Source organism: Macaca nemestrina, chromosome 9 (assembly GCF_043159975.1).
Source record: "Macaca nemestrina isolate mMacNem1 chromosome 9, mMacNem.hap1, whole genome shotgun sequence".
Classification (NCBI taxonomy): Eukaryota; Metazoa; Chordata; class Mammalia; order Primates; family Cercopithecidae; genus Macaca; species Macaca nemestrina.
Window position 1 is genome coordinate 7,171,781 of NC_092133.1, and position 22,235 is coordinate 7,194,015.

The 22,235-nt window shown below is 45.8% G+C and overlaps 1 protein-coding gene and 1 long non-coding RNA gene across 8 annotated transcripts in view; both read left to right on the plus strand.

Moving 5' to 3' along the window:
- The window catches only part of C9H10orf90 (chromosome 9 C10orf90 homolog), a 238,172-nt gene that overhangs the window by 103,834 nt on the left and 112,103 nt on the right, over positions 1-22,235 (plus strand). For 2 of the 7 annotated variants that reach the window (XM_011722521.3, XM_011722538.3), the window contains exon 1: positions 5,731-5,928. The exons of 4 other annotated variants lie outside the window; for them this stretch is intronic. The gene's annotated coding sequence lies outside the window, so the exon portion shown is untranslated. Of the gene's footprint in view, positions 1-5,730; positions 5,929-22,235 lie in introns of those variants that run through there. One more of the 7 variants, XM_011722556.3, reaches the window with a different exon arrangement.
- LOC139356161 (uncharacterized) lies at positions 5,679-20,431 on the plus strand. Its single transcript, XR_011607577.1, has 2 exons — positions 5,679-5,743; positions 7,488-20,431. It is a non-coding gene; the product is annotated as an uncharacterized lncRNA (long non-coding RNA).

A 22,235-nucleotide genomic window follows, 5' to 3' on the forward strand; every position in this document is an offset into this window, starting at 1 on the left:
GGTCCTGCCCTTCATGAGGTCAGGGATGTTCAGGGTGAGGAATTCTGTGCTGGCTTTGAAGACGGAGGGGCCATATGGTGAGGACCTGAGGGAGACCCCTAGGAGCAGACAGCGTTCTCTGGCCAGCAATGGCCAGTAAGGAAATGAGGACATTGGTCCTACAACCACAAGGAATTGAATTCTGCCAGCAACAGAAAGAACCGGGAGGAGGAGCCCAAGCTTCGGATGACAGCCAGCCCTGGCTAACGGCCTGATTCCAGTCTGGTGTGACTCTGGACACAGAGCCCGGTTGGGTCCGGCCTGACTTCTGAGCTAGGGACCTGTGAGATATAAACGTGTGCTGTTCTGAGGGCTCCATTTGTGTTTTTTTTTTTTTGTTAGATAGCGGCAGAAAACTACTGCCTCCTCCCTCTGGCTGTGGAGATTTGCCCACCTTCTAGGTGGCTTAAGCTTAGGAAGTGGCCTAAGCTTCCACTTTGCTTCTATCCCATGCCCTCTCCTTTTCCAGAAGTTTCCTCCTTCTCTTTTCCCCTGTTTCTTGTACAATAAACAATACCACTCGTTTCTACTCCTGGATTTTTCCATCAGTGCACAAACCTGCCCCATCTTACAAATATCTTTTTTTTTTTTTTTTTTTTTTTTTTTTGAGACGGAGTCTCACGCTGTTGCCCAGGCTGGAGTGCAGTGGCGCGATCTCGGCTCACTGCAAGCTCCGCCTCCTGGGTTCACGCCATTCTCCTGCCTCAGCCTCCTGAGTAGCTGGGACTACAGGCGCCCGCCACCGCGCCCGGCTAATTTTTTGTATTTTTAGTAGAGACGGGGTTTCACTGTGGTCTCGATCTCCTGACCTTGTGATCCGCCCACCTCGGCCTCCCAAAGTGCTGGGATTACAGGCTTGAGCCACCGCGCCCGGCCATCTTACAAATATCTTTCCCCAGTCACTCATCCCTCTCAAGGTGCCACTCCAGGCCTCTGCTTCCCCCTTGGGAATACTTCTCAGAGGTGAGCACCATCCCCTATCCCTTGTCCCCCCTCTTCCACATGCTCCAGTCTGGCGTTCACTCTAACAAGGTCCACAGTGACAACACCCCTCTCTCCCCACCCCGCTTGGTTTCCTAGCAGCACAGAATGCAGTCGCGTCTCGATCTTCTTCTGGCTCGAGGACACCCCTTTCTGTGGTTTCCTCCAGGTCACCTACCAGGGCTTCCGACTCTGCTTTGCTGATCTCCCTCCTTCAGCCAACCCAGCTGTGGGTTTGCTCCTCTCTGAGCAAATCTCCCGGGGGTGGGGGAAGAGGGTCTCATGCCTCCTGATACGGTTTGGATCTGTGTCCCTGCTCAAATCTCATGTCAAATTGTCATTGCCAGTGTTGGAGGAGGGGCCTGTTGGGAGGTGATTGGATCGTGGGGGTGGATTTCCCCTTTGCTGTTCTCATGATACTGAGTGAGTTCTCACGAGGTCTGGTTGTTTGAAACTGTGTAGCCCCCTTCCCCTTCATCCTTTTCCTCCTGCTCTGGCCAAGTGAAGACATGCCTGCTTCCCTTTCGCCTTTCACTGTGATGGAAAGTTTCCTGAGGCTTTCCCAGCTATGCTACCCCAGCCTGCAGAACCATGAGCCAGTTAAACCTCTTTTCTTTACAATTTACCCAGTCTTATGTATTTCTTTATAGCAGTGCGAGAACGGACTAATACAATCCCCATGGCTGTAACTACTTCTTTATGACCAGGGCACCCAGGTGTGGCTCCCCCCAGGGTCCCCTCTGAGCTCCATGTTCACAGCCAATGGCCCACCCCAGTGCCACCTTTGGTGGGTAATATGCATCTCAGTCTGGGTGTATCTAAATGGAAATTTTCACTTCCTCCCATCTTGCACCCAAATGTTCTCCCTGGGCTTCTTGCCTCAGTAGGAAATCTAGAGGTCATTTTAAAGTCCCTCCCCAGCCTGTCTTCCCCACGTGTGCTCCATCGTCAAGTCCTGTGCGTCCTGCCTCCCAGGTGTATCCTCTTAACTGGTCTCTCTGCCTCCGCTCTTGCCCCTTCCTGGCCCATCCTCCACTCAGCAGCAAAAGTGCTTTTCCTAAAAGGTCAGCACCTGCAGTCCTCCATGCCACTGCCCCACAGGCACCAGCTCCAGTCTCACTGTTCTCTTTCTGGTTCTCAACCTCACCAACGTCCTTCCTGCTTCGAGGTGCCCGCCCAGGCTATTGCTCTGGCTTGGAATGCTGTTTGCCTTCTCTTTGCCGGTGGCTTCCTTCCTTCTCACCTTTTGGGTGGCTCTTCAGGGAGCCTGGTCCCGTGCACTCCAGCAGCTCTGCCCCAGCATCCCTCATTGCAGCCCTGGTGTTTCCATTGTGGAACTCACTGAAACTGAAAGGTAATCCTTTATGTTTTTCTTTCTTGTTCCCTGAAGGCCTGTACTCTTCTTCTGGGTAAAGATTCCGTCCACTTTCTTCACTGTTTTATCTCCGGGACTCAGCACAGTGCCTGACACATAGTGGACCCTTGATGAATATTCACTTACTTTGAAAAATAATGAACAACATCAGGTGTTGGCTTGCTGTCTTTCAAGCACAGCTACTTCGGTTTGGTCTATTCTATAACCCCATCTGTAAGTATCATGATCATGAATGTTGAGAAGGGGAGGAGACCAAATTGGAATCAGGTGAAATAATTTACCCAAGGTTATCGTTGCATCAATGCCAGGCTTTCTGGCTGCAGAGCCTGCCTGTCAGTCCTACACCTGGCTGGGCAATGAGCCTCCTCACAGGACTATTGGGGAAAATTCGTGACTAATGACAATAGGGTAGCCTGAAAATACCCGGAGCTGCATACACGGAAATGGCCTTCTTTGTGAATGCGGAAATGATAAGGGGATGTGGAGGAGCGCGATTTGGGTTAACTGTCATGTCTTCAGTGGCCGGTAATATGCTGTTAGGTGCATTTGTTTGCACGTGCAGCGCAGCATCTGAGAGCTGGTTTCCTTGGTCTCAAAGCAGCAGGTGGAGGACGCTGCGACCAGCATCTGGAGCTTTGAGAGAGAAATGTGGCCACTGGGCCACATCAAAGGCTGATGAGACTCTGCTCCCCTCCTGGATGGAGAGTGCTTGTATGGGGATGGCCTCTTTTCATCCCTTTGTTTTCTGTTTCCAATTTGTTCAAACAACAAGGAGCTTTGAAGTTCCTTAAGCTACCACAAGTGCAGAGCCTGGACCGCTGAGTGCGGAGAAGTTTCTCTTTTCACTGGAAACGTGCCAGTTTTCCAGATGTTAATGGTGAAGGGCGTTTTTATTTGTTTTTGTTTTTTTTTTTTTTGAGACGGAGTCTCGCTCTGTCGCCCAGGCTGGAGTGCAGTGGCCGGATCTCAGCTCACTGCAAGCTCCGCCTCCCGGGTTCACGCCATTCTCCTGCCTCAGTCTCCCAAGTAGCTGGGACTACAGGCGCCCGCCACCTCGCCCGGCTAGTTTTTTGTATTTTATAGTAGAGACGGGGTTTCACCGGGTTAGCCAGGATGGTCTCGATCTCATGACCTTGTGATCCGCCCGTCTCGGCCTCCCAAAGTGCTGGGATTACAGGCTTGAGCCACCGCGCTCGGCCTGTGAAGGGCATTTTTAAAAAGCAGAGCTTGGTGTTCCTACAAGTGCCTTGTTTGTAGGGAGGGTGACAGCAAATTGATGCACAAGTTTGTGTGTGTGTGTGTGTGTGTGTGTGTGTGTGTGTGTGTGTGTATGTGTATATATGTGTGTGTATATGTATGTATATGTGTATGTATATATGTATATATGTTTGTGTGTGTGTGTGTGTGTGTATATATATATATATAGAGAGAGAGAGAGAGAGAGAGAGAGTCATATTCCTAAACTTGTAGTTGAGTCATGCAAAGAGGTCTTCATTTCAGTGTTTAATTGGATGCCTTTGGGAGGGTGGGGATGAGTGAAGGACACTCAGTACTCAGGCCCCACACATGTAGGAGGCAGAGCGAAGGAAGCCTGAAGCCAGTCGTGTGCCTGAGTGACTGTGGAGTAAGGCTGGCCACTTCCACGAGAGAGGGAGGAGGTTGCTATGGTTTCAATCTGGGAACTTCTCCAGGCTGCAAAAGGCAGGCCCATTCTTTGCTGTTGAAGGCAGGGTTCACACTGGGTGGGCGCCAGGACACAAACTCCATGGGACTCGGGCTACACGCTGCTTGGGTGAGACTCTGGCCTTCTCTGAGAGCCAGGCTGTTCGTTCCTTGAAAGTGTGCAGGCTTGGCTGTTGGTTTGTGTTTGCGATGGCAGGAGGATGGCACCCACAGTGGGACTTTGCTGGTGCTGCCTTTGGGAGCCAGGTTAGAGTCACCACTTCTAGCCCTCTTCTCTGCTCACCACAACCTGGTGGGCTGGGTCTCCATTCTTGATGTTCATCTGGATGGTTACGAAGCCCACAGAGACTCAAATGCTCAGCGTGGAGAGGAAAGTTGCTGCTGACGCTTTGGCGTAGGCTTTCCGGATTTCTTCCGACCCTCCAGATCTCCAGGGCCTGTGGTCTAGAGCCCTGTTCCTGGTCCGTGTCTCCCCAAGCACACAGATAGCAAGTGAGAGCCATTTGCAATGTCTGGAGACATTTGTGGTTTTCACAACTGGGGTGGGATGGGGACTACTGGCATCCAGTGGGTAGAGACCAGGGATGCTACTAACTTCCCACAAGGCACAGGACAGCCCTCATGCAGAGACTGCTCTGGCCCCAGGGGTCAGCAGTGCTGAGGTTGAGAATGTCTGTTCTCAGCTTCTGTGGTCATGGCCTTTACTCGTCTGGCCCTGCACAGGTCTGTGAGCCACTTGAAGGCAGCACCGCTGCGGCTGATCCTCGGTGGGTGTCGGTTAATGAGTGCAGGATGTCCGTCAGCTGCTGCCGCTGATTCCTCTGGCCTCAGGACCGAATAGTTTCACAGGGAGCAAATGAGCAAACTCTGGAGGCAGGATGCCACGGGCTGTGTTCCTATGTTTAGTGCTCACAGATTCCTCCGCTGAGCAGGCAGACAGGATATTTGCTCATCACCGTCACCTCTATCACAGCCATCAGTGTGGACTGGGCTCACGGCCACCAGCTGGTCCACACATTTTCACACAAATAGTCCCATTGAATCCTCACACCAACCCTCTAAGGATGTGACTGTGACTGTCCTTTTACTATAGATAGAAAAACAGGCTCCAGAGGTCACAGCCCTTCTTTCCCATGCTGCACCCCCAGTGAGCACAGGAGCTTTGCATGTGGCCATTTACAGCTCTGGTTAAACCCCGATCAAGCTAAGGCAGGTCTTGGCCTGGGCTGCCCAGGATCTATTTCACTGCACCTTGGGGGTAAAAGCTGGGGTCTCAAGGCCCATTCTGTCACAGGCCAGACGCAGTGTGAGGGTGGGGGTGGCAGGCGTGCGTCGGACGAGTGGCCCCTCTTTGGCCTCACGCTACTGCATTGCCAATGAACTCCCCTCCCGCGGCCCATGGCGGTTGAGTGGACATGCCCAGCATGTGCTGGTCAGTTTTGACAACAACCAGCTGGGCTGGGGGTGGGGAATTTTGCCCTGAGTTGTAGCATTTGCCGCTTTCTGTGGTATAAACACTCCCCCTGTGGCTGATTTCAAGTTGTCAATGTGACATCACGGGCGTGTGTGACGTCACTGCACAGCTGTGGAAAGCATTGTACGTGGCTGCCTCCTCCCAGCCCATGAGAGCGGGTGGCAGCACGCCACTGCCGGTGGCCGGGAGAAGTGAGTTCGGACTCCCTGCCCCTGGGAATCTTGGTCTCTGCACTGTGTGCGAGTGCAGCCTCCAGTTGGCAGATGCGGTTATGTGCATTTGGTACATTGTGAAAGAAGGGGCACGCCTGATGGTTTTACTGTCCTGGTTGGGGAGCTCTGGCAGGCTGTGCTCCCTGGATGTTGCTGACTGTCAGGTGGGTTATAGGCCTCTTAGCAGCAGGCTATAGAAGAAGTGTCTGTAACCACACAATTGGTGCCCATTAAAAATGATTGTGCCTTCAGAATCCAGAATAGTCCTATCCCGGGGAAGGGGGAGGAGCCGCTCATTGAGCATCTGCAGATTGCCTTGTGCCTGTTGGACAGGCGGGACAATCTGCATATCAGCAAGGTCGCTTGGGCCACCCAGGGTGCCACAGGTAGCAATTAACGGATCCCGGATTTCCATCTGGCTTGTCTGGGACGGTTCTGTCTCATGCTATCTGCAGGAACGAGGGATTCTGTTAAGAGGAATGTCTCATGGCCTGTGTGGTTAGCAGGCCCCGTTGCTTCGGTGTTGGTGGGGGAACAATGCAGAGCATTGCTTGTGGATGTCCACTCTAGGCAGAGGCCCAGCCTTTGGACTCGGCTTCCGTGCAGTCTAAGGGAGCGCAGGGGGTGGCTAGGCAAATCCGATTGGATGTGGGAAGTTGGCAGATGTTAGCAGGGGTATGCAGCAATGAGATGAGGGCTGCCTTCTCCCTCCATCAGGGACCCTCTGGGCCATGCTCATAGAGGTTCTGGATAAACTAACGCCGGCAGGAAGCTGCTGGGCCTGCAGTGTCCTCTGGGCAGCCTGTCCCCGCTGGGGCAGAGGGGAGAGAAGGCAGTCAGCACTTCAGTGGCAGGGCGGCACCCAGGTGAGGTGCGGAAGCCGGAATGAACGCTTCATGTCCGGCCCAAGATCTTTCCTCAGTTTTCTAATTAGGAAGACCTTCCTGGTCACAGCTTTTATGTCTCTAATTCATCTCTCAGTGGGAGTTCTTTCTCACTTAACTTCCAAACTTACACCTCTCCTCTCTCCCTGCGCTCCTATCTGGAGGTGTTGACGGGTGCTCAGCAGGCCGCCCCGGGCCCAGGGAGAGGGGCCTGCTCCCTCTGTGTCAGGCACGCATCTGCCCACTGTTTGCCTGTCCTCTCTGTTCCCTGATTCTCTCTGCTTGGAATGCAGTCATTGTTTCTGTGAGAGAGTCCCCTTGTTTAATTTGCAGCTGCAGTTCCGGGAGATGACATTTCTCAGTCACATCCAAGTCTCATTGCACTGTGGATATTCTGTGGCTCCTGTAGCAGGGAGAGTGAAAATCTGCTTTCATTTTTGTCATTGGGACCACCGAAATTCCACAGTCCTTCAACCCGATTCTGGGAGCAAATTTTAATGAATTCAGCAGAAACTTGTGTAGCAGTGATAAAATGTAATTGCCTACAATTTCACACCCACACTCTCCTCCGTGAGCTGCAGAATTTCAGCCAGCTTGCCGCTTTGCAATTTCATCTCCATGGAATCACTCTCTTCTAAGGTATTCAAGCCTCACGTGTGCTTGAATGAAATGTGTGGTGAATTTTCATCATGATACCAAGAGCAGAAGCAGTCAGCAGTGCCATTATGATTAATTAGAGGTTGAGGGCCCACACTTCGGAAACAGCGGCAGGCTATGAATTATATTCTTGGTGTACTTTTTAAATATTCTTTCTTCCAGACTCTGATTTTTTTTTCCAGCTGTTGTGGTGCCTCTGACTACACATGGGGACTCAATTGTTTGTCCACTCTGACCTCCTCTTCCAGAGCAGGTGGTAAAAACCAGTGACGGGAAGTGGAAGGATGCATCGTGCTTGTGTCTTAAATTACCTGTGAGAGTTTGGTTTCATCCAAACAGCTAGAGGGATGCACTCCCAACACAGGCTTTGTAGGGTGATAGATACTATCCGAGAAGATCGGGTTACCCGTTTCTGTAAGACCTCTGAGCTAAGAATGTTTTCTACATTTTAAAATGGATTAAAAGAAGCATAATCTTTTATGACATGCAAGAATTATACAAAATCCACATTTCAATGTCCAGAAATGAAATTCTATTGGAATGCATCCACGCCCATTGGTTGACATATTGTCCAGGGAAGGTCTCATGCCATGGTGCAGAGTTGAGTAGCAACAACAGAGATGGCATGGCCTGCAAAACCTGTGATATTGACTCTCTGGCCCTTTCAGAAGACGTTTGCTGACCTGTAGCACAGAAGAGCAGGTATCTCCATGGGGATGGCTTTGGTTCCTCTGCCATCACTAAAGAAGCACTGTGCTGGGGGTCTCTTAGTAGAGTTACGTTTTCGATGATGCCCATGGGGTCACTCTGGTTTGAGACCTATGCCCTTCAATGGCCCTGAAGCCCATTGTGAGTCAGGACTGGACACAGTGACGAGGCTTCCTGGCAGCAGGACGGGACTGCCCATTAAGATGAAGACTCAGAGCCTCCAACCATTGACTGTGTGCATCAGCAGCTTATTATTCACCATTTATCACCATGCCTCAAACCTTCAGCAAAGTGAGAAATAGTTTGCCAATGAAGTAAAGTGGAAAATTAATTTGGTTTTCTCCTATTGCAAGTGAATGCTGAAATTAAAAATGAAGCCTCCGATCACTGGTGTGTTTTCCTCTTAGGCTGAGTCTTACCCACTTACAAATCATTGAGGTTGCGGAGATTATTTCCTTCTGAAAGTAATTCTTGCTGGCCAATGGGAACTGTCTAGCGAGATTTGTTGGGGGGAACAATGGAGCGGTTGTATAGAAATATGATATTTATTGTTAAGAGCAGATATTATAAACTGAAAATGTACAACCTTCAGGCAGCCTAACTCCACATAAGCTGGCTCTTATGAGAAGAAAGGAAAAAGGCCTAGAACTTGAAACGGCCAAATATGCAGTTCTCCGCAGTGTCTAATTTCACATTATTTATCATTTATAATGTAATGCTGTATTTTCTCTGAAACTCTTGAGGGTCTAATTTCAGTAGAATTTCCAGCAAGTATTTTGAGCATGACTAGGAGCTGTTAGTAAACACTAGGAAAAAATATTCCTGACTTGCTTGCTGAAGGAGACCCTCTGAATTAAGCTGTTATATAAAATATCCTGACTTGGCCGGTTCTTATCATGTAAGAACAAGGTGAGGTTTCTTGGTTGGCTGGTTTCTTGCTTGGTTTTTTAAATGATTAGGCTTCTGCTTAGAGATGGCAGAGATAATCCAACTTCTCTGGTACCCATCTTCAGATCAATTCCACCAGCACTGACCTGGAGCAACCAGGCGGAGGCAGCAGGTAGAAGGAGAGGAAGGAGGGTCAGGGGTTGGTGGGGATGCATGGATCTGTAGCCTCCCTGAGGCAGGTGGCTTTTCCTGGCTGCCTTCAGTCCTGCTCTTAGTGACAATTCTGAATATCACTGCAAGAGATATTCACTGCTGCAAACACAGGACTTGCCCTTGTCAACTGAGAAATGACAGATGAGAGCAAATGTTATTGACAGAAGGGATATCAGGTGTCCATATAAAAGCAGAGCCATATGGGGCCCGTTGATGTAAGGAGAAACCCTTGTCTGGATTTTACTGCGTTAAGAATGGGTGCTCCTTATAACAGAGCATGCATGGAAACATGGAAATGTTGGAAACATTTTTGTTGATTTAAAAATTTAAGGAAACAAAGAATAAGGAGTGACATTGAAAATGTTTAACAACTACAGGGCATAGTCATTGGCCGATGAGGATAAATGTGGTTGTAAACAACACATCCAGGTATATAGGAGAATATTGGCCAAATATCAGCTGGCATAGAATGGTTTTAGAAAATGTTCTCTATAAATTACTACATACAAGTATTTTTGGCACAAAGAGATGAACCTCAGTGATGTGGGAAAGCCACATTCAGGATACTGGCTTCTCAATCATTCCAGTAATGAGATCATTGCCCTTTAGCATTTCTAATGGCGTGTGGCCCTCAGATTCCCCCAGGCAGCCTGATTCAGTCCATCTAGTATTTACCCAGCACTGCCAAGAGTGGGCACTGAGCTGGGCCCTGGGGATCCAAAGTACAAGGCATGGCCCTTGCTCTCTGGGAGCCCAACTCTGGGTGGGGAAGAAAAGAGACGCATTTCTAGTGGGTTAATTTGTGACCTTAGATTCTTAATCCATAGCAGTAGCATAGAAGTGTTCCAACAGTGTGAGTTTGACATGGGAGCCACAAACGCAAGGGATGCTGAGGGCCGCAGAGCAGGGAGCCCCACTCAGATGGGTAGAGGCTCAAGAAAGGCCTCCCAAGGCTGCTCAGCTCAGCTCAGCTGTGTCTTGAAGGACCCGTGGCTAACATTGTCCAGGCAAGGAAAGGCAGAGCGAGCACACGCAGAGGAAACCATGTGCAAGGTGAGGGAGTGCACAGCCAGCCTGCAGAATTTCAGCAGCTTGTTAGTGCTGAGGTCTTAGGAGATGAGGCTGGCCAGGTGGGATCAGATCACAAGGAGAGTCTTGTATGTCATGCTTTGGGGTTTGGATTTCATCCTGAAGACAATGAGAAGTCACTGAAGGATTTCTAAAGTGGAGGGGAGGGGATTTGATCAGGTACAAGTTTCTGTTTTAAGAAAATCCTCTGGCAATGAGGCTGGAGGCTGATCTAGTTTCACTAGTAATGAAGCTGGCAAAGTCATAGAAGTATGAGATAATGGTAACCTGGCCTGGGATATTAGTAGTTGGGATGAATGAAGGTGAGCTTGGACTAAGGCAAGACCAAAAGAAGGCTGGGCAAGTACAGCACCACAATATAGGCAAGAAAGGTGTTCCCCTGCTGTGAGGCCTGGAGAGTGAAGAGGATATTGCAGAGTCTGCGGGGCATTAGGAGGGGCTGCCAGCAGGACTGCATCATTGGCTGGGAGAGGAGTGGGGACTGGCGAATGCTTCCAGGTTCCTGACTCAACACCGTCACTCCCCAAGAATGAGAATGTAGGAGGAGTAGGGAGAAGGCATGTGGAAGATGTTTCTCCCTCGCCCCACTCACCTGATGGTCAAAGTAACACCAGCTCCATGGAGGCAATTTGGAAAGTGGAAAACAAAAAGGAGCAGAAAGAAGAGGACTACTCACATTACACAGGAGTGCAAAGGAACTTATTAGAGCTACAAGTGTTAACCTGGGTGAATCTCATTTAAAATATTGAGCAGAAGGAGAGAATTCCAGCAGGGTATGAACAGTACAGTATTATTTGTAAATGTTTCGCAACATGAAAACCATGTCACAGATTGCTAAAGAAATTGTGTATGTGTATCAAAGCACACCGAGGAAAGGACAGACCTCAAATCCCGGCAGTGTTTACCTGAGGAGGGGATGTTATGGGGGAAAGGTATAGGGGACTTTTGGTAACTTTTTTTTTTTTTTTGAGATGGAGTCTCGCTCTGTTGCCCAGGCTGGAGCGCAGTGGCGCTATCTCGGCTCACTGCAAGCTCCGCCTCCCAGGTTCATGCCGTTCTCCTACCTCAGCCTCCTGAGTAGCTGGGACTACAGGTGCCCGCCACCACACGCAAATAATTTTTTGTATTTTTAGTAGAAACGGGGTTTCACCATGTTAGCCAGGATGGTCTAGATCTCCTGACCTCGTGATACACCAGCCTTGGCCTCCCAAAGTGCTGGGATTACAGGCGTGAGCCACCGTGCCTGGCCACATTTATTTCTTAATCTGAATGGTGAGTATGGACAATCTGTTATTTATTATACATCCATATGTCTTGACTATTTCATGACTTTAAAAAAGTCATCAGAGACTCATCACCTGAGACCATCATTGTAACATATTTCCTATGAGGTTGGTGCAAAAGTAATTGTGGTTTTTGCCATTTTTTAAAAATTGATTAATTGCAAAAACCACGATTACTTTTGCACCAACCTAATAGAAACAACTTTCTTCTCCCCTCTTATCCAGAGCCTTCAGGGAGAAACCCCACAGCACTGCCTGCCCCTCAGGCTCCGGGTTTCTGCCTTCCCCACAGGTCACAGCTTGGAGTACACACCTCTGTTCACGGTGTTTGACCTTCATGATGTCTACAGGAACTCTTTCCTGCCTCTTCTTTTCAGAGACCACAAAACACATCAGAGAAATAGGGTGTCTGGGTGGCTGCTATGGATTAAGAATCCAAGGTCATGAATTAACCCTCAAGAAATGAACTTGAACATCACCTTGTCCCTTAAAGGGTGGTTTGTTCTCCCGCGGGGACCTGGTCCCACAGCCAACAATATGCTGCTGGTGTATTGCACTCTGCTGGAATTCCACAGGCTGGTTCATAAATTGAATTTCATTTTCAGAACCAGGAGGAAATGAAGAAATAATTTCATATACCATACATTTATTGAAATTATATCAAAATAAGCAATGAAGGAAAATTTCTCTTGGTAATATAATTTCAAGGATCATTTCATGAGTTTGCAGCTAGAACAGCATCTGAAAATATCTGGGTTTGATAAGCACAGGGAGAAACCGACTGTGTTCTATTTAAACATGAAGGGAGAAGGGAGCGCCCTTTGCAGAGTCCCCACTCAGTTCTCCCATCCTCGCTTCTTGCATCCTTGTCCGTCTGTAGTACTCGCTGTTGACATTTTGCGATTGTGCATATCCTGATTTAGACACCATTTCTTTGTCTTGATAGAGGGCCTGAAATTATCGTTACAGGACCCAGCACTCAACCCCGGCCATTTTGGTCTTCACATTGGCGTAACTTGACCACATGCCAGACCACCAGCTAGTTTTGATACTATCAGAAAGTGGAGACTCATTTGTGATCTGATGCAGGCTAGGCCAGACGTTTTTCACCAATTTTGGTTAATGTGAGGTCAACTCATGTCACAAATTCACAGGTGTTCACCAAAATTGTATCATTTTATTTTAGGAGATTTATGGCAGGTTAAAGTGTGAAATGGACTCTGGCGTCATTTCTATTTCTATGAAGAAGCAACTTCTGACTAACCATTCATGTGGAGAGAGGGACTTCCATCTGCCAACTTCTATCAGCATTTCTATCTGATGCTGACTCCACTTGCATTGACCCAGGTGTAAATTTGGAGGATTCGAATAGCTTTTTTATTTATTTAATTTTTGTTTGTTTGTTTGTTTATTTATTTATTTACTGAGATAGAGTCTCCCTCTGTTGCCCAGGCTAGAGTGCAGTGGTGTGATCTCGGCTCACTGCAACCTCCACCTCCCGGGTTCAAGCGATTCTCCTGCCTCAGCCTCCTGAGTAGCTGGGATTACAGGCACATGCCACCATTCCCAGCTAATTTTTGTATTTTTTTTGGTAGACACAGGGTTTCACCATGTTGGCCAGGCTAGTCTCAAACTCCTGACCTCAAGAGATTGCACCTGCCTTGGCCTCCCAAAGTGTTGGGAATACAGGCATGAGTCACCTTGCTCGGCCTGATTGGCTTAAACAGTGTATGATGAGACATATAAATTAATATATCAATCTCTTTCCATTTCTTTTGTATCCAGGAGCTAGTACTTGGATACTGCTCTATTTTTTTTTTTTTTTCATTTCCTACTCCTCACCCCTCTGCCACCAAAGCCCCATCCATTTGACCCATACATTCAAGGTTATCCCAAAGTCAAGTTGTGAATTAGTAAGGAATGAAATGCTGGTAAGTCAGGTGGGGCCAACCATATCACCACCCCACCTTCCTTATTGAACTTGCTGATTGTAAGGGGGGGTCCTGCTGATCAGGTGCAGACGCCACATCTCTGGAGAAGTTACTCCTTTTGTGTGGACCGCAATCACATTGTCTTCCCTGAATACAAGGGAAATTCAGGGGATATTTTCCAGGATTTTAAAAGACTCCTGAGGAAGGTGAGTGCCGTGAGATTAAAGCGAGCAGCAAGTGCTTCTGCAATGCCCAGGTTGCTCGACGCACCTGATGATCAGCTGTCTTCTCTGCGTTTCTTTCCTTCTCTGTTTTGATGCTGGCTTGATTGTGCTGTACATTTTGCTATCTTGCCCAAGAATAATCAGCAGGAGTAGTCATTTTGAATAAAAGCATCTTTGACTTTCATACACATTTCCTGAGACCAAAGAAAAAAAGCAGAAGTCATTTTTAGCTTTAAAAATATTGTACTGCCTCTGCAGTGTTTCCAGAGAAAGTTGGTAGCAGGGAATGGAGTTGAAGAGGAATCTATCACTGTGATAGTAAAATTAACAAAAACAGTAGAGTGCTAACTTTTTGAGTGATTGCTATGCACTCTGCACCATGCTTAGTGGATTTTCGTTATGTTTAATGAGATAGCACATATGTGTGGCGAAATACACAAATGTGGCTTATAGCTTGATACATTTTACAAATGTATATACTTCTATAATTACCACCCAAATCAAAATAGAATATATCCAGTAATTCAGAAGGCTCCTACCTTCTGAATTCCGAAGGCTTTCCTCATCCATAACTACTACCTCCAGCTGCCTCACCAAGGTAAGCACTATTCTGACTTCTACTGCAATTGATTACTTTTGCCCCTTGAACTTGATGGAAATGGTCATGTAATACATGGTCCGGGATCTGGCTTCTTTTGCTTGACATTATGTCTCAGATTCATCCATGTTCTAGTGTGTTTCTATGCCAAGTATTCTTTTTCATAGCTGCATAATATTCCATTGCATTAATATGTCACTATCTGTTCCACATTTGGGTTATTTCCATGTGTGACGGTTATGAACAAAGCTGCCACAAATATTCTTGTGTGTGTGTCTTCTGTGGACACGTTAATCCGTTTCCCTTGCATATATATCTATAAGTAGAATGGCTACATTAGAAGCTAGGTATAGGGTTTTTTTATCTTTGAGAGTAAGATTCAGCAGTTTTCCAAAGTGGCTGTATCACTTTAGCTTCACACTAGCAATGTATGGGCGTTGTGGTTTTTCTACATCCTCTCTAAAACTTGATATTGTCAAACATTTTAATTTGAGCTTTTCCTCTGTGTTACAGCCATGCATCACCTAACAATGGAGATATGTTCTGAGAAATGTGTCGTTAGGTGATTTCATCACTGCAGAACCACCGTAGAGTTTATGTACAGAAACCTAGATGGCATAGCCTATAACACACCTTGGCTAGATGATATAGCCTATTGCTCCTAAGTCACAAACCTGTACGGCATGACTGTATTGAATACTATAGGCAGTTGTAACACCCGGGTAAGAATTCATGTATCTAAACTTATCTATACATAGAAAAGGTAATAATGCATTGTGCTATGATGTTATGATGTCTGTGACATCACTAGGTAATAGGAATTTTTCAGCATCATTATGATCTTATGAGACCATCATCATATATGTGGTCTGTCATTAACTGAAATGTCATTATGTGGTACAAGACTGTATTTTGGTGATTAATAGGTGTTGAGCGCCTATTCATATCATTATTTGTCACTAGATATCCTCTCTTATGAAGTGCCTTTTTAAGTCCTGTGCCTAGTTTTAAAATTGTGTTTTCTATCTTTTTCTTATTGATTTGTGGGAGTTCGTAATAGAACATAAGATATATGTATTGTAAATATCCTTTCTCCATCTATGGCTTGATTTTTCATTCTCTTAATGGTTTCTTTTGATGAATATAAGTTCTTGATTTTTCTTAAGTATGATTTATCATTTTTTCTTTTAAAATCAGAACTTTTCTGTATCCTTTTAAAGAAATCTTTGTCCCAAGATCATGAAGATATTCTCCTATGTTTTCTTTTAGAAGCATTTTGGTTTGACCTTTCTTAGTTAGGTCTATTATTTATGTGGAAGTGATTTGTGTTTATGATGGGAAGCAGGGGTTGAGATTCATTATTTTCCCCCAGCAGATGTCTAATAGACCCAGAACGATTTGTTGAAAATATTTTCTTCCTCCAAGTGTATTGCAGTGGCATTCTGAGTGTTTTCCATGTTTTCCATTCATTAATTCTCATAACCCTAAGATATAAATATTGGTTTTATTCCCAATATACATGTGAGAAAACTGAGGCTCATGATGTAATTTATCCTGCCATGCAGCAAGAGCTCAAGGTCTTGCTACTTCATCCTCCGCCTTTGCGCATATGTGCGCAGGTCCTGCTGCAGCATTTCCTTTCTGCTGGGTAAATTATATGGCAAAGTGGGAAAGGAATGCCCACTGAGCCACACTGCAGGTGTGCAGGGCTGCAGGTGGTGGGATGGCATAGCATCTTGGGTGAGTGTCCTTTATAAGACAGCATCTCCTGGCAGGGCTCAGTCTGGTCTTTGCAGCAAGAACGCCTGGATGATGGACAACCTGTCCACTTCTTCTCTGTTTGGCAGGAGGCCTCTCTTGAATGCCCATTTCCATTGCAGCTGTGTTTCCTCAGGTCTTGTGGAGGGAGGTTCTCGACCAGTGTGGGGACTTCTGTTCTGCGACTGGATTTAACTAAGACAAATGCAAATTTGTGCTACAGTTTACTGCTACAATTAGTGCTACAATCAGTACCCTGAAGCACTTAAAGATAACAAAGGCAAACTGTTCTGTTCATTCCTTCAACAAATATTTATTGAGTGTATACTATGTGGTTCCATGTACGGGAAAAATGGCAGTGAACTAAACAGATGAGGACCCCTGCCCTCAAGAAACTGACATTCAAAGAAGAATCTTTTGTAGAGGCTTTTTCACACTGATGACCCTGGAGCTCTATCAATTAAAGATTACCTGAACTTCTTTGGGAGGCCGAGACGGGCGGATCACGAGGTCAGGAGATCGAGACCATCCTGGCTAACACAGTGAAACCCCGTCTCTACTAAAAAATACAAAAAACTAGCCGGGCGAGGTGGCAGCGCCTGTAGTCCCAGCTACTCGGGAGGCTGAGGCAGGAGAATGGCGGGAGGCGGAGCTTGCAGTGAGCTGAGATCCGGCCACTGCACTCCAGCCTGGGCGACAGAGCGAGACTCTGTCTCAAAAAAAAATTAAAAAAAAAAAAAAAAAATTACCTGAACTTTACCAATCACTTCTTATCCCAAGCTTCTCCACCCCTACTGGCACTTTGACAACCTGGTTCTTCTAGGTACTAACCCTAGACAGTATCCTAGTTTCTTAACCATTCTACAGTACTTCCTGCTTTATCTCCAAAAACTGGAAAATGGGAGGAGTAACTTGAAATGCCCTGGAAAGGCAGCGGGTCCTATCTTGTTCTAGCAGATGAATTCAGTTGTAGGCTATGCTTTTCGTGGTTTTACCAAGAAACTGGCACGTAGCTGCTACTTCATTATTCTGCAGGCCTTTTGGAGATTATGTTCAGCAAGTGTACATGGCCCTTATCAATAAGGAAACTGATTTTTGATTTAATCCTGCAAACCACTGGTTTCTCTTCTGTGCCTTTTTCTTTGAGGCAATCTATAAAATGTGCTCAGATGCAGCCCGTGGTCTGAAACATAAGTATGGAGTAATTGCACCTGGCATAGGAATCTTACGCTACTTGGATCTGCTGAGATTCAGTAGGTTGCATTTGACAGAGTTGTTTTCATTCTTTTTATTAATCTTCAGTTTTTCTGCCTCAAATTTTTTCCCCCACCCATATAATGTTTAACCATTCAGGAATTCAATCCGACATATGTTTCTGAGATATCTACTGCATGAAAGACTGTAAAGTATACTTGGGGAAAAGCAAATTAATAGGACCCAGTACATTGCTCAAGGACTTTCCAGTCTAGTGGGGGAGGAGCTCATATTCCATCGATTATTGCACCAGGCAGAGTGGACCAAGTCCACACAGAGGTGTTGGTAGTGGTAGAAACAGTTACCAGTTACTAAGCATTTATTATTTGCCAGTGCATTATTGCAAATGTTCTCTCTAATCTCAAGACAATCCTTCAAAGTAGATTGAATTATCCCTTGCTTAGAAAACTGAGGCTTAGAGGGGATGAATGTCCTCTTGAAGGTTTTACAGCTTGGATGTGAAAGTCAAGGACTTAAATCCAGGACCAACAGCTCTAAGGCTGGCTCTGCCTTGGAGTATTTGTGTATTTAGAACATTTACATTTAATGTAATGATTGATATGTTTGGGCTTAAGTCAACCATTGTATTTATTGTTTTCTCTTCCCTCTCCTTTCTTTCCTCACCCTGTTAACCTCAGAGGGAGAAAATACAGAGGAGAGGCAGATTAATCCTAGTTTAGAGAAAGGCAGTGGCATCGTAATTATTTTTAAACTTTTAAAATATGGTGACAATTATAGGTTCATGTGCAGTTTTAAGAAATAATACAGAAAGAAGTCAGGCGCAGTAGCTCATACCTGTAATCCCAGAATTTTGGGAGGCTGGAGCAGGCGAATCACCTGAGGTCAAGAGTTCAAGAACAGCCTGACCAACACAGTGAAACCCCCATTTCTACTAAAAATACAAAAATTAGCTGGGCATGGTGGCGCATGCTGGTAATCCCAGCTACTAGGGAGGCTGAGAAGGGAGGATTGCTTGAACCCATGAGGCGGAGGTTGCAGTGAGCTGAGATCATGTCACTGCACTCCAACCTGGGCAACAGAGTGAGACCCTGTCTCCAAAAAATTAGAAAGAATACAGAAATATTTCATATGCCCTTCATTCTATTTCCTCCTAATGGCAACATCTTAAAAACTACACAAAGGATACTGCCATTGATACACTCAAGACGGAATATTTCCATGATTACACGGTTCCCTCCTGTTGACTTTCTATAGTCACACTCACTTTCCTTCTGCACCTCCCTCTTCCTAACCTCTGGCAACCACTTGTCTATCCTCCTTTTCTATAATTTTGTCCTGTCAAGAATGCTGTCTAGGGGCCGGGTGCGGTGACTGACGCCTGTAATCCAGCACTTTCAGAGGCCGAGGCAGGCAGATCACCTGAGGTCAGGAGTTCGAGAGCAGCCTGGTCAACATGGCAAAACCCTGTCTCTCTACTAAAAAATACAAAAATTAGCCAGGCATGGTGGCAGGTGCCCATAATCCCAGCTACTTGGGAGGCTGAGGCAGGAGAATTGCTTGAACCTGGGAGGCGGAGGTTACAGAGGCCGAGACTGCGCCACTGCACTCCAGCCTGGGCAACAGAGAGAGACTGTCTCAAAAAAAAGAATGCTTTATAGAATTATACAGCATGTATCCTTCTGGGATTGTCTTTTTGCACTCAGCGTTATTCTTTGGAGGTTCATTCAGGTTGCTGCATCTATAACTAGTCTATTTTTGTGGAGTGTCCCATCATATGGGTGCACCAGTTTGCTTAGCCATTCGTCCACTGAAGGACATCTGGGTTGTTCCTAATTTTTTTTTTTTGCTATTATGAATAAAGATGTAATAAACATTCAGATGCACGTTTTTGTGTGAGCACAACTCTTCATTTCTCTGGGAGAAGTATCTGTGAGTGAAATTGTTGAATCATAGAATAGTTACGTATTCAGTTCTTTAAGAAATTGCCAAATTATTTTCCAGAGCAGCTGTACCATTTTACATTCTCACCAGCAGTGTAAGAGTAATCCTGTTTTTCTGTGTCCTTGCCAGAATGTGGTGGTGTCACTGTTTTTTAATGCTAGCCATGCTGGTAGGTATGTGGTGGTGGTATCTCATTGTGGTATTAATTTGCATTTCCCTAATGGCTAATGAGGCTGGACATCTTTTCATATGCTTATTTGCCATCTGTGTTTCCTCTTCAGTGAAATGTATCTTTATGTCTTTTGTCCATTTTCCAATGCGGCTGTTTGTTTTTCTTACCGTTGAATTTTGAGAACTCTTCAAATATTCTAGATAGTAGTCCTTTGTCAGCTATGTGGCTTGCAAATATTTTCTCTCACTCTGTGACTTGTCTTTTCGTCTTCTGAACAAGGTCTTTCACAGAGCAAAAGTTTTACACTTCGATTAAGTACAATTTGTCAACTTCTCCTTTTGTGGATCATTCTATTTGTGTTACGTCTAAGAATTCTTTGCCTCGCCTTAGATTCCGAAGATTTCCCTTAATCTTTCTTCTCTAAAATATTTATAATTTTACATTCAAGTTTATCATCCCATTCGAGTTATTTTTATATAAGATGTGAGATTTAGGTCAAGGATTATTGTTTGGCCTTTGAGTGTCTACTTCTTTCCATTTGCTGAAAAGGCTAGCTTTCCTCCATTGAATTGCTTTTACACCTTTGTCAAAAATCACTTGATCCTATTTATGTGGATCTATTTCTGGATTTTCTGTTCTATTCTATTAATATTTGGGTCTGTCCCTCTGCCGGCGCCACAGTCTTAATTACAGAAGCTATATAATAAATTTTTCAATCAGGTAGAATGTTTTCTTCCACTTTGTTTATTATTTATTTATTTATTTATTTATTTATTTATTTATTAGTAAAGATGGGGTCTTATGGCCGGGGGCAGTGGCTCATGCCTGTAATCCCAGCACTTTGGGAGGCTGAGGCGGGTGGATCATGAGGTCAGGAGATTGAGACCATCCTGGCTAACTTGGTGAAACCCCGTCTCTACTGAAATACAAAAATTAGCTGGGTGTGGTGGTATGTGCCTGTAATCCCAGCTACTGGGGCTGTAGAGGCAGGAGAATCGCTTGAACCTGGGAGCTGGAGATTGCAGTGAGCCAAGATTGTGCCACTGCACTCCGGCCTGGTGACAGAGTGAGAGACTTTGTCAAAAAAAAAAAAAAAAAAAACAAAATGGAGTCTTGCTATGTTTCCCAGGCTGGTCTCAACCTCCTGGCCCTTATTCTTCTGCCTCAGCATTCCAAAGTTCTGGGATTACAGGCATGAGTCACTGTGCCCGGCCCCACTTGTTTTCTTATGAAATTATTTTTGTTATTCTAGTTACGTTGAATTTCAATAGAAATTTTTAAAGCGTCTTGTCTGTATCTACAAAAAATCTTGAGATTTTGATAGGAATTGTGTTAAACCTACATATAGGTTTGCCTTTGGCTTTCAGGAGTTTAATTGTGATGTGTCTTGGTGTGGATTTTTTTTCTTCTGTTTATCATATTTGGTGTTCACTAAGCTTTTTAAATTTGTAGGTTTTGGTCTCTTCAAACTTCAAAAGTTTTTAGCCATTATTTCCTCAAGTACTTTTTCAGTGTAACCCTTCCCTCTTCTCCTCTGGGACTCCACTGACATACAGTTAGATCTTTTAGTCTCACAGGTTCTTAACGAGGCTCTGTTCAATTTTTTTTTTTTTCCAGGCTATTTTCTCTCTGTTGTTCAGTTTGGGTGATTTCAATTGTTCGTCTTCTAACTCACTGATTCTTTCCTAAGTACCTTCCATTCTTCTGCTGAGCTTCTTTACTGAACTTTTTGTTTCATTAGTTTTAAAAATTCTAATATTTTCATTTGACCCTCTCACAGTTTCCATTTCTTTGGTGAGATTTTCTGTTTTATTTGATGAGGCTTTTTTATTTCATTTGTTTCAAGTGAGCTTATAATTGCTTGTTGAAGCATTTTTATCATGGCTGCTTTAATATCTCTCTCAGATAACTCCAATATGTCCTCTCAGTATCAGCATCTATTGTCTTTTTTTTCACTCAGTTAAAGATGTTTCTGGTTCTTATTGTGATGAACGAATGATTTTCTTTTTGTTATTTTTGCTTTTTTTGTTGGTTGGAGATGGAGTCTCACTCTGTTGCACAGGCTGGAGTGCAGAGGCACGATCTCGGCTCACTGCAACCTCCACCTCCTGTGCCTCAGCCTCCTGAGTAGCTGGGATTACAGGTATGCACAACCATGCCTGGCTAATTTTTTGTAGTATTAGTAGAGATGGAGTTTTGCCATGTTGGGCAGGCTGGTTTGGAACTCCTGACATTAAGTGATCCACCCGCCTTGGCCTCCCAAAGTGCTGGGATTACAAGCGTGAGCCACCGCACCTGGCAGTGATGAATGATTTTTCAGTCAAAACCCGGACACTATTGTTATAAAACTCTGGATCTTATTAAATCTTCTATTTCAATTGGCTTTTTCTGACACTGCTATGCCTGGGAGTGCCACACTGTTACTGCCAGGTGGAGGTAAAAGTCCAGTTTCTCACTAGGCTTCAGTTGACGCCCAAGAGGGGAGAAATCCTCATTGCTGCTGGGCAGTGAGAAGAGCTCTGCTCCCCACTCAGCCTCCACCGACATCTCCCTGGGTAGGAGGGGGGGTTAAGAGTGCCTCCTTACTGCTTCCCACGTGGCTTCCCCTGAACTATGGTGGAGGTGGTCTTGTTATCACCGGTGGGTGGTAAGAGTCCAAAATCTCCACAAGGCCTCCTCTGGTACCATCCCGGTGAGGAGGGGAGGAGATACCTCCTTACTGCTGGGTGGGGGTGGCAGTCTAGGTTCCCCAAGTGATCTGAGCTGAGCCTGGGGGCGGGCAGGGGTGAGAATTCTGGCTCCCGCTCAGCCTGGCTTTCTCTGACTCCACCCTGCTAGTTAGGTTAGGGTGCTTCTTTATAGCCTCACAGATGTGGAGGCATGCTGGCCTTTGCTGGCGTGTGGGCGTGA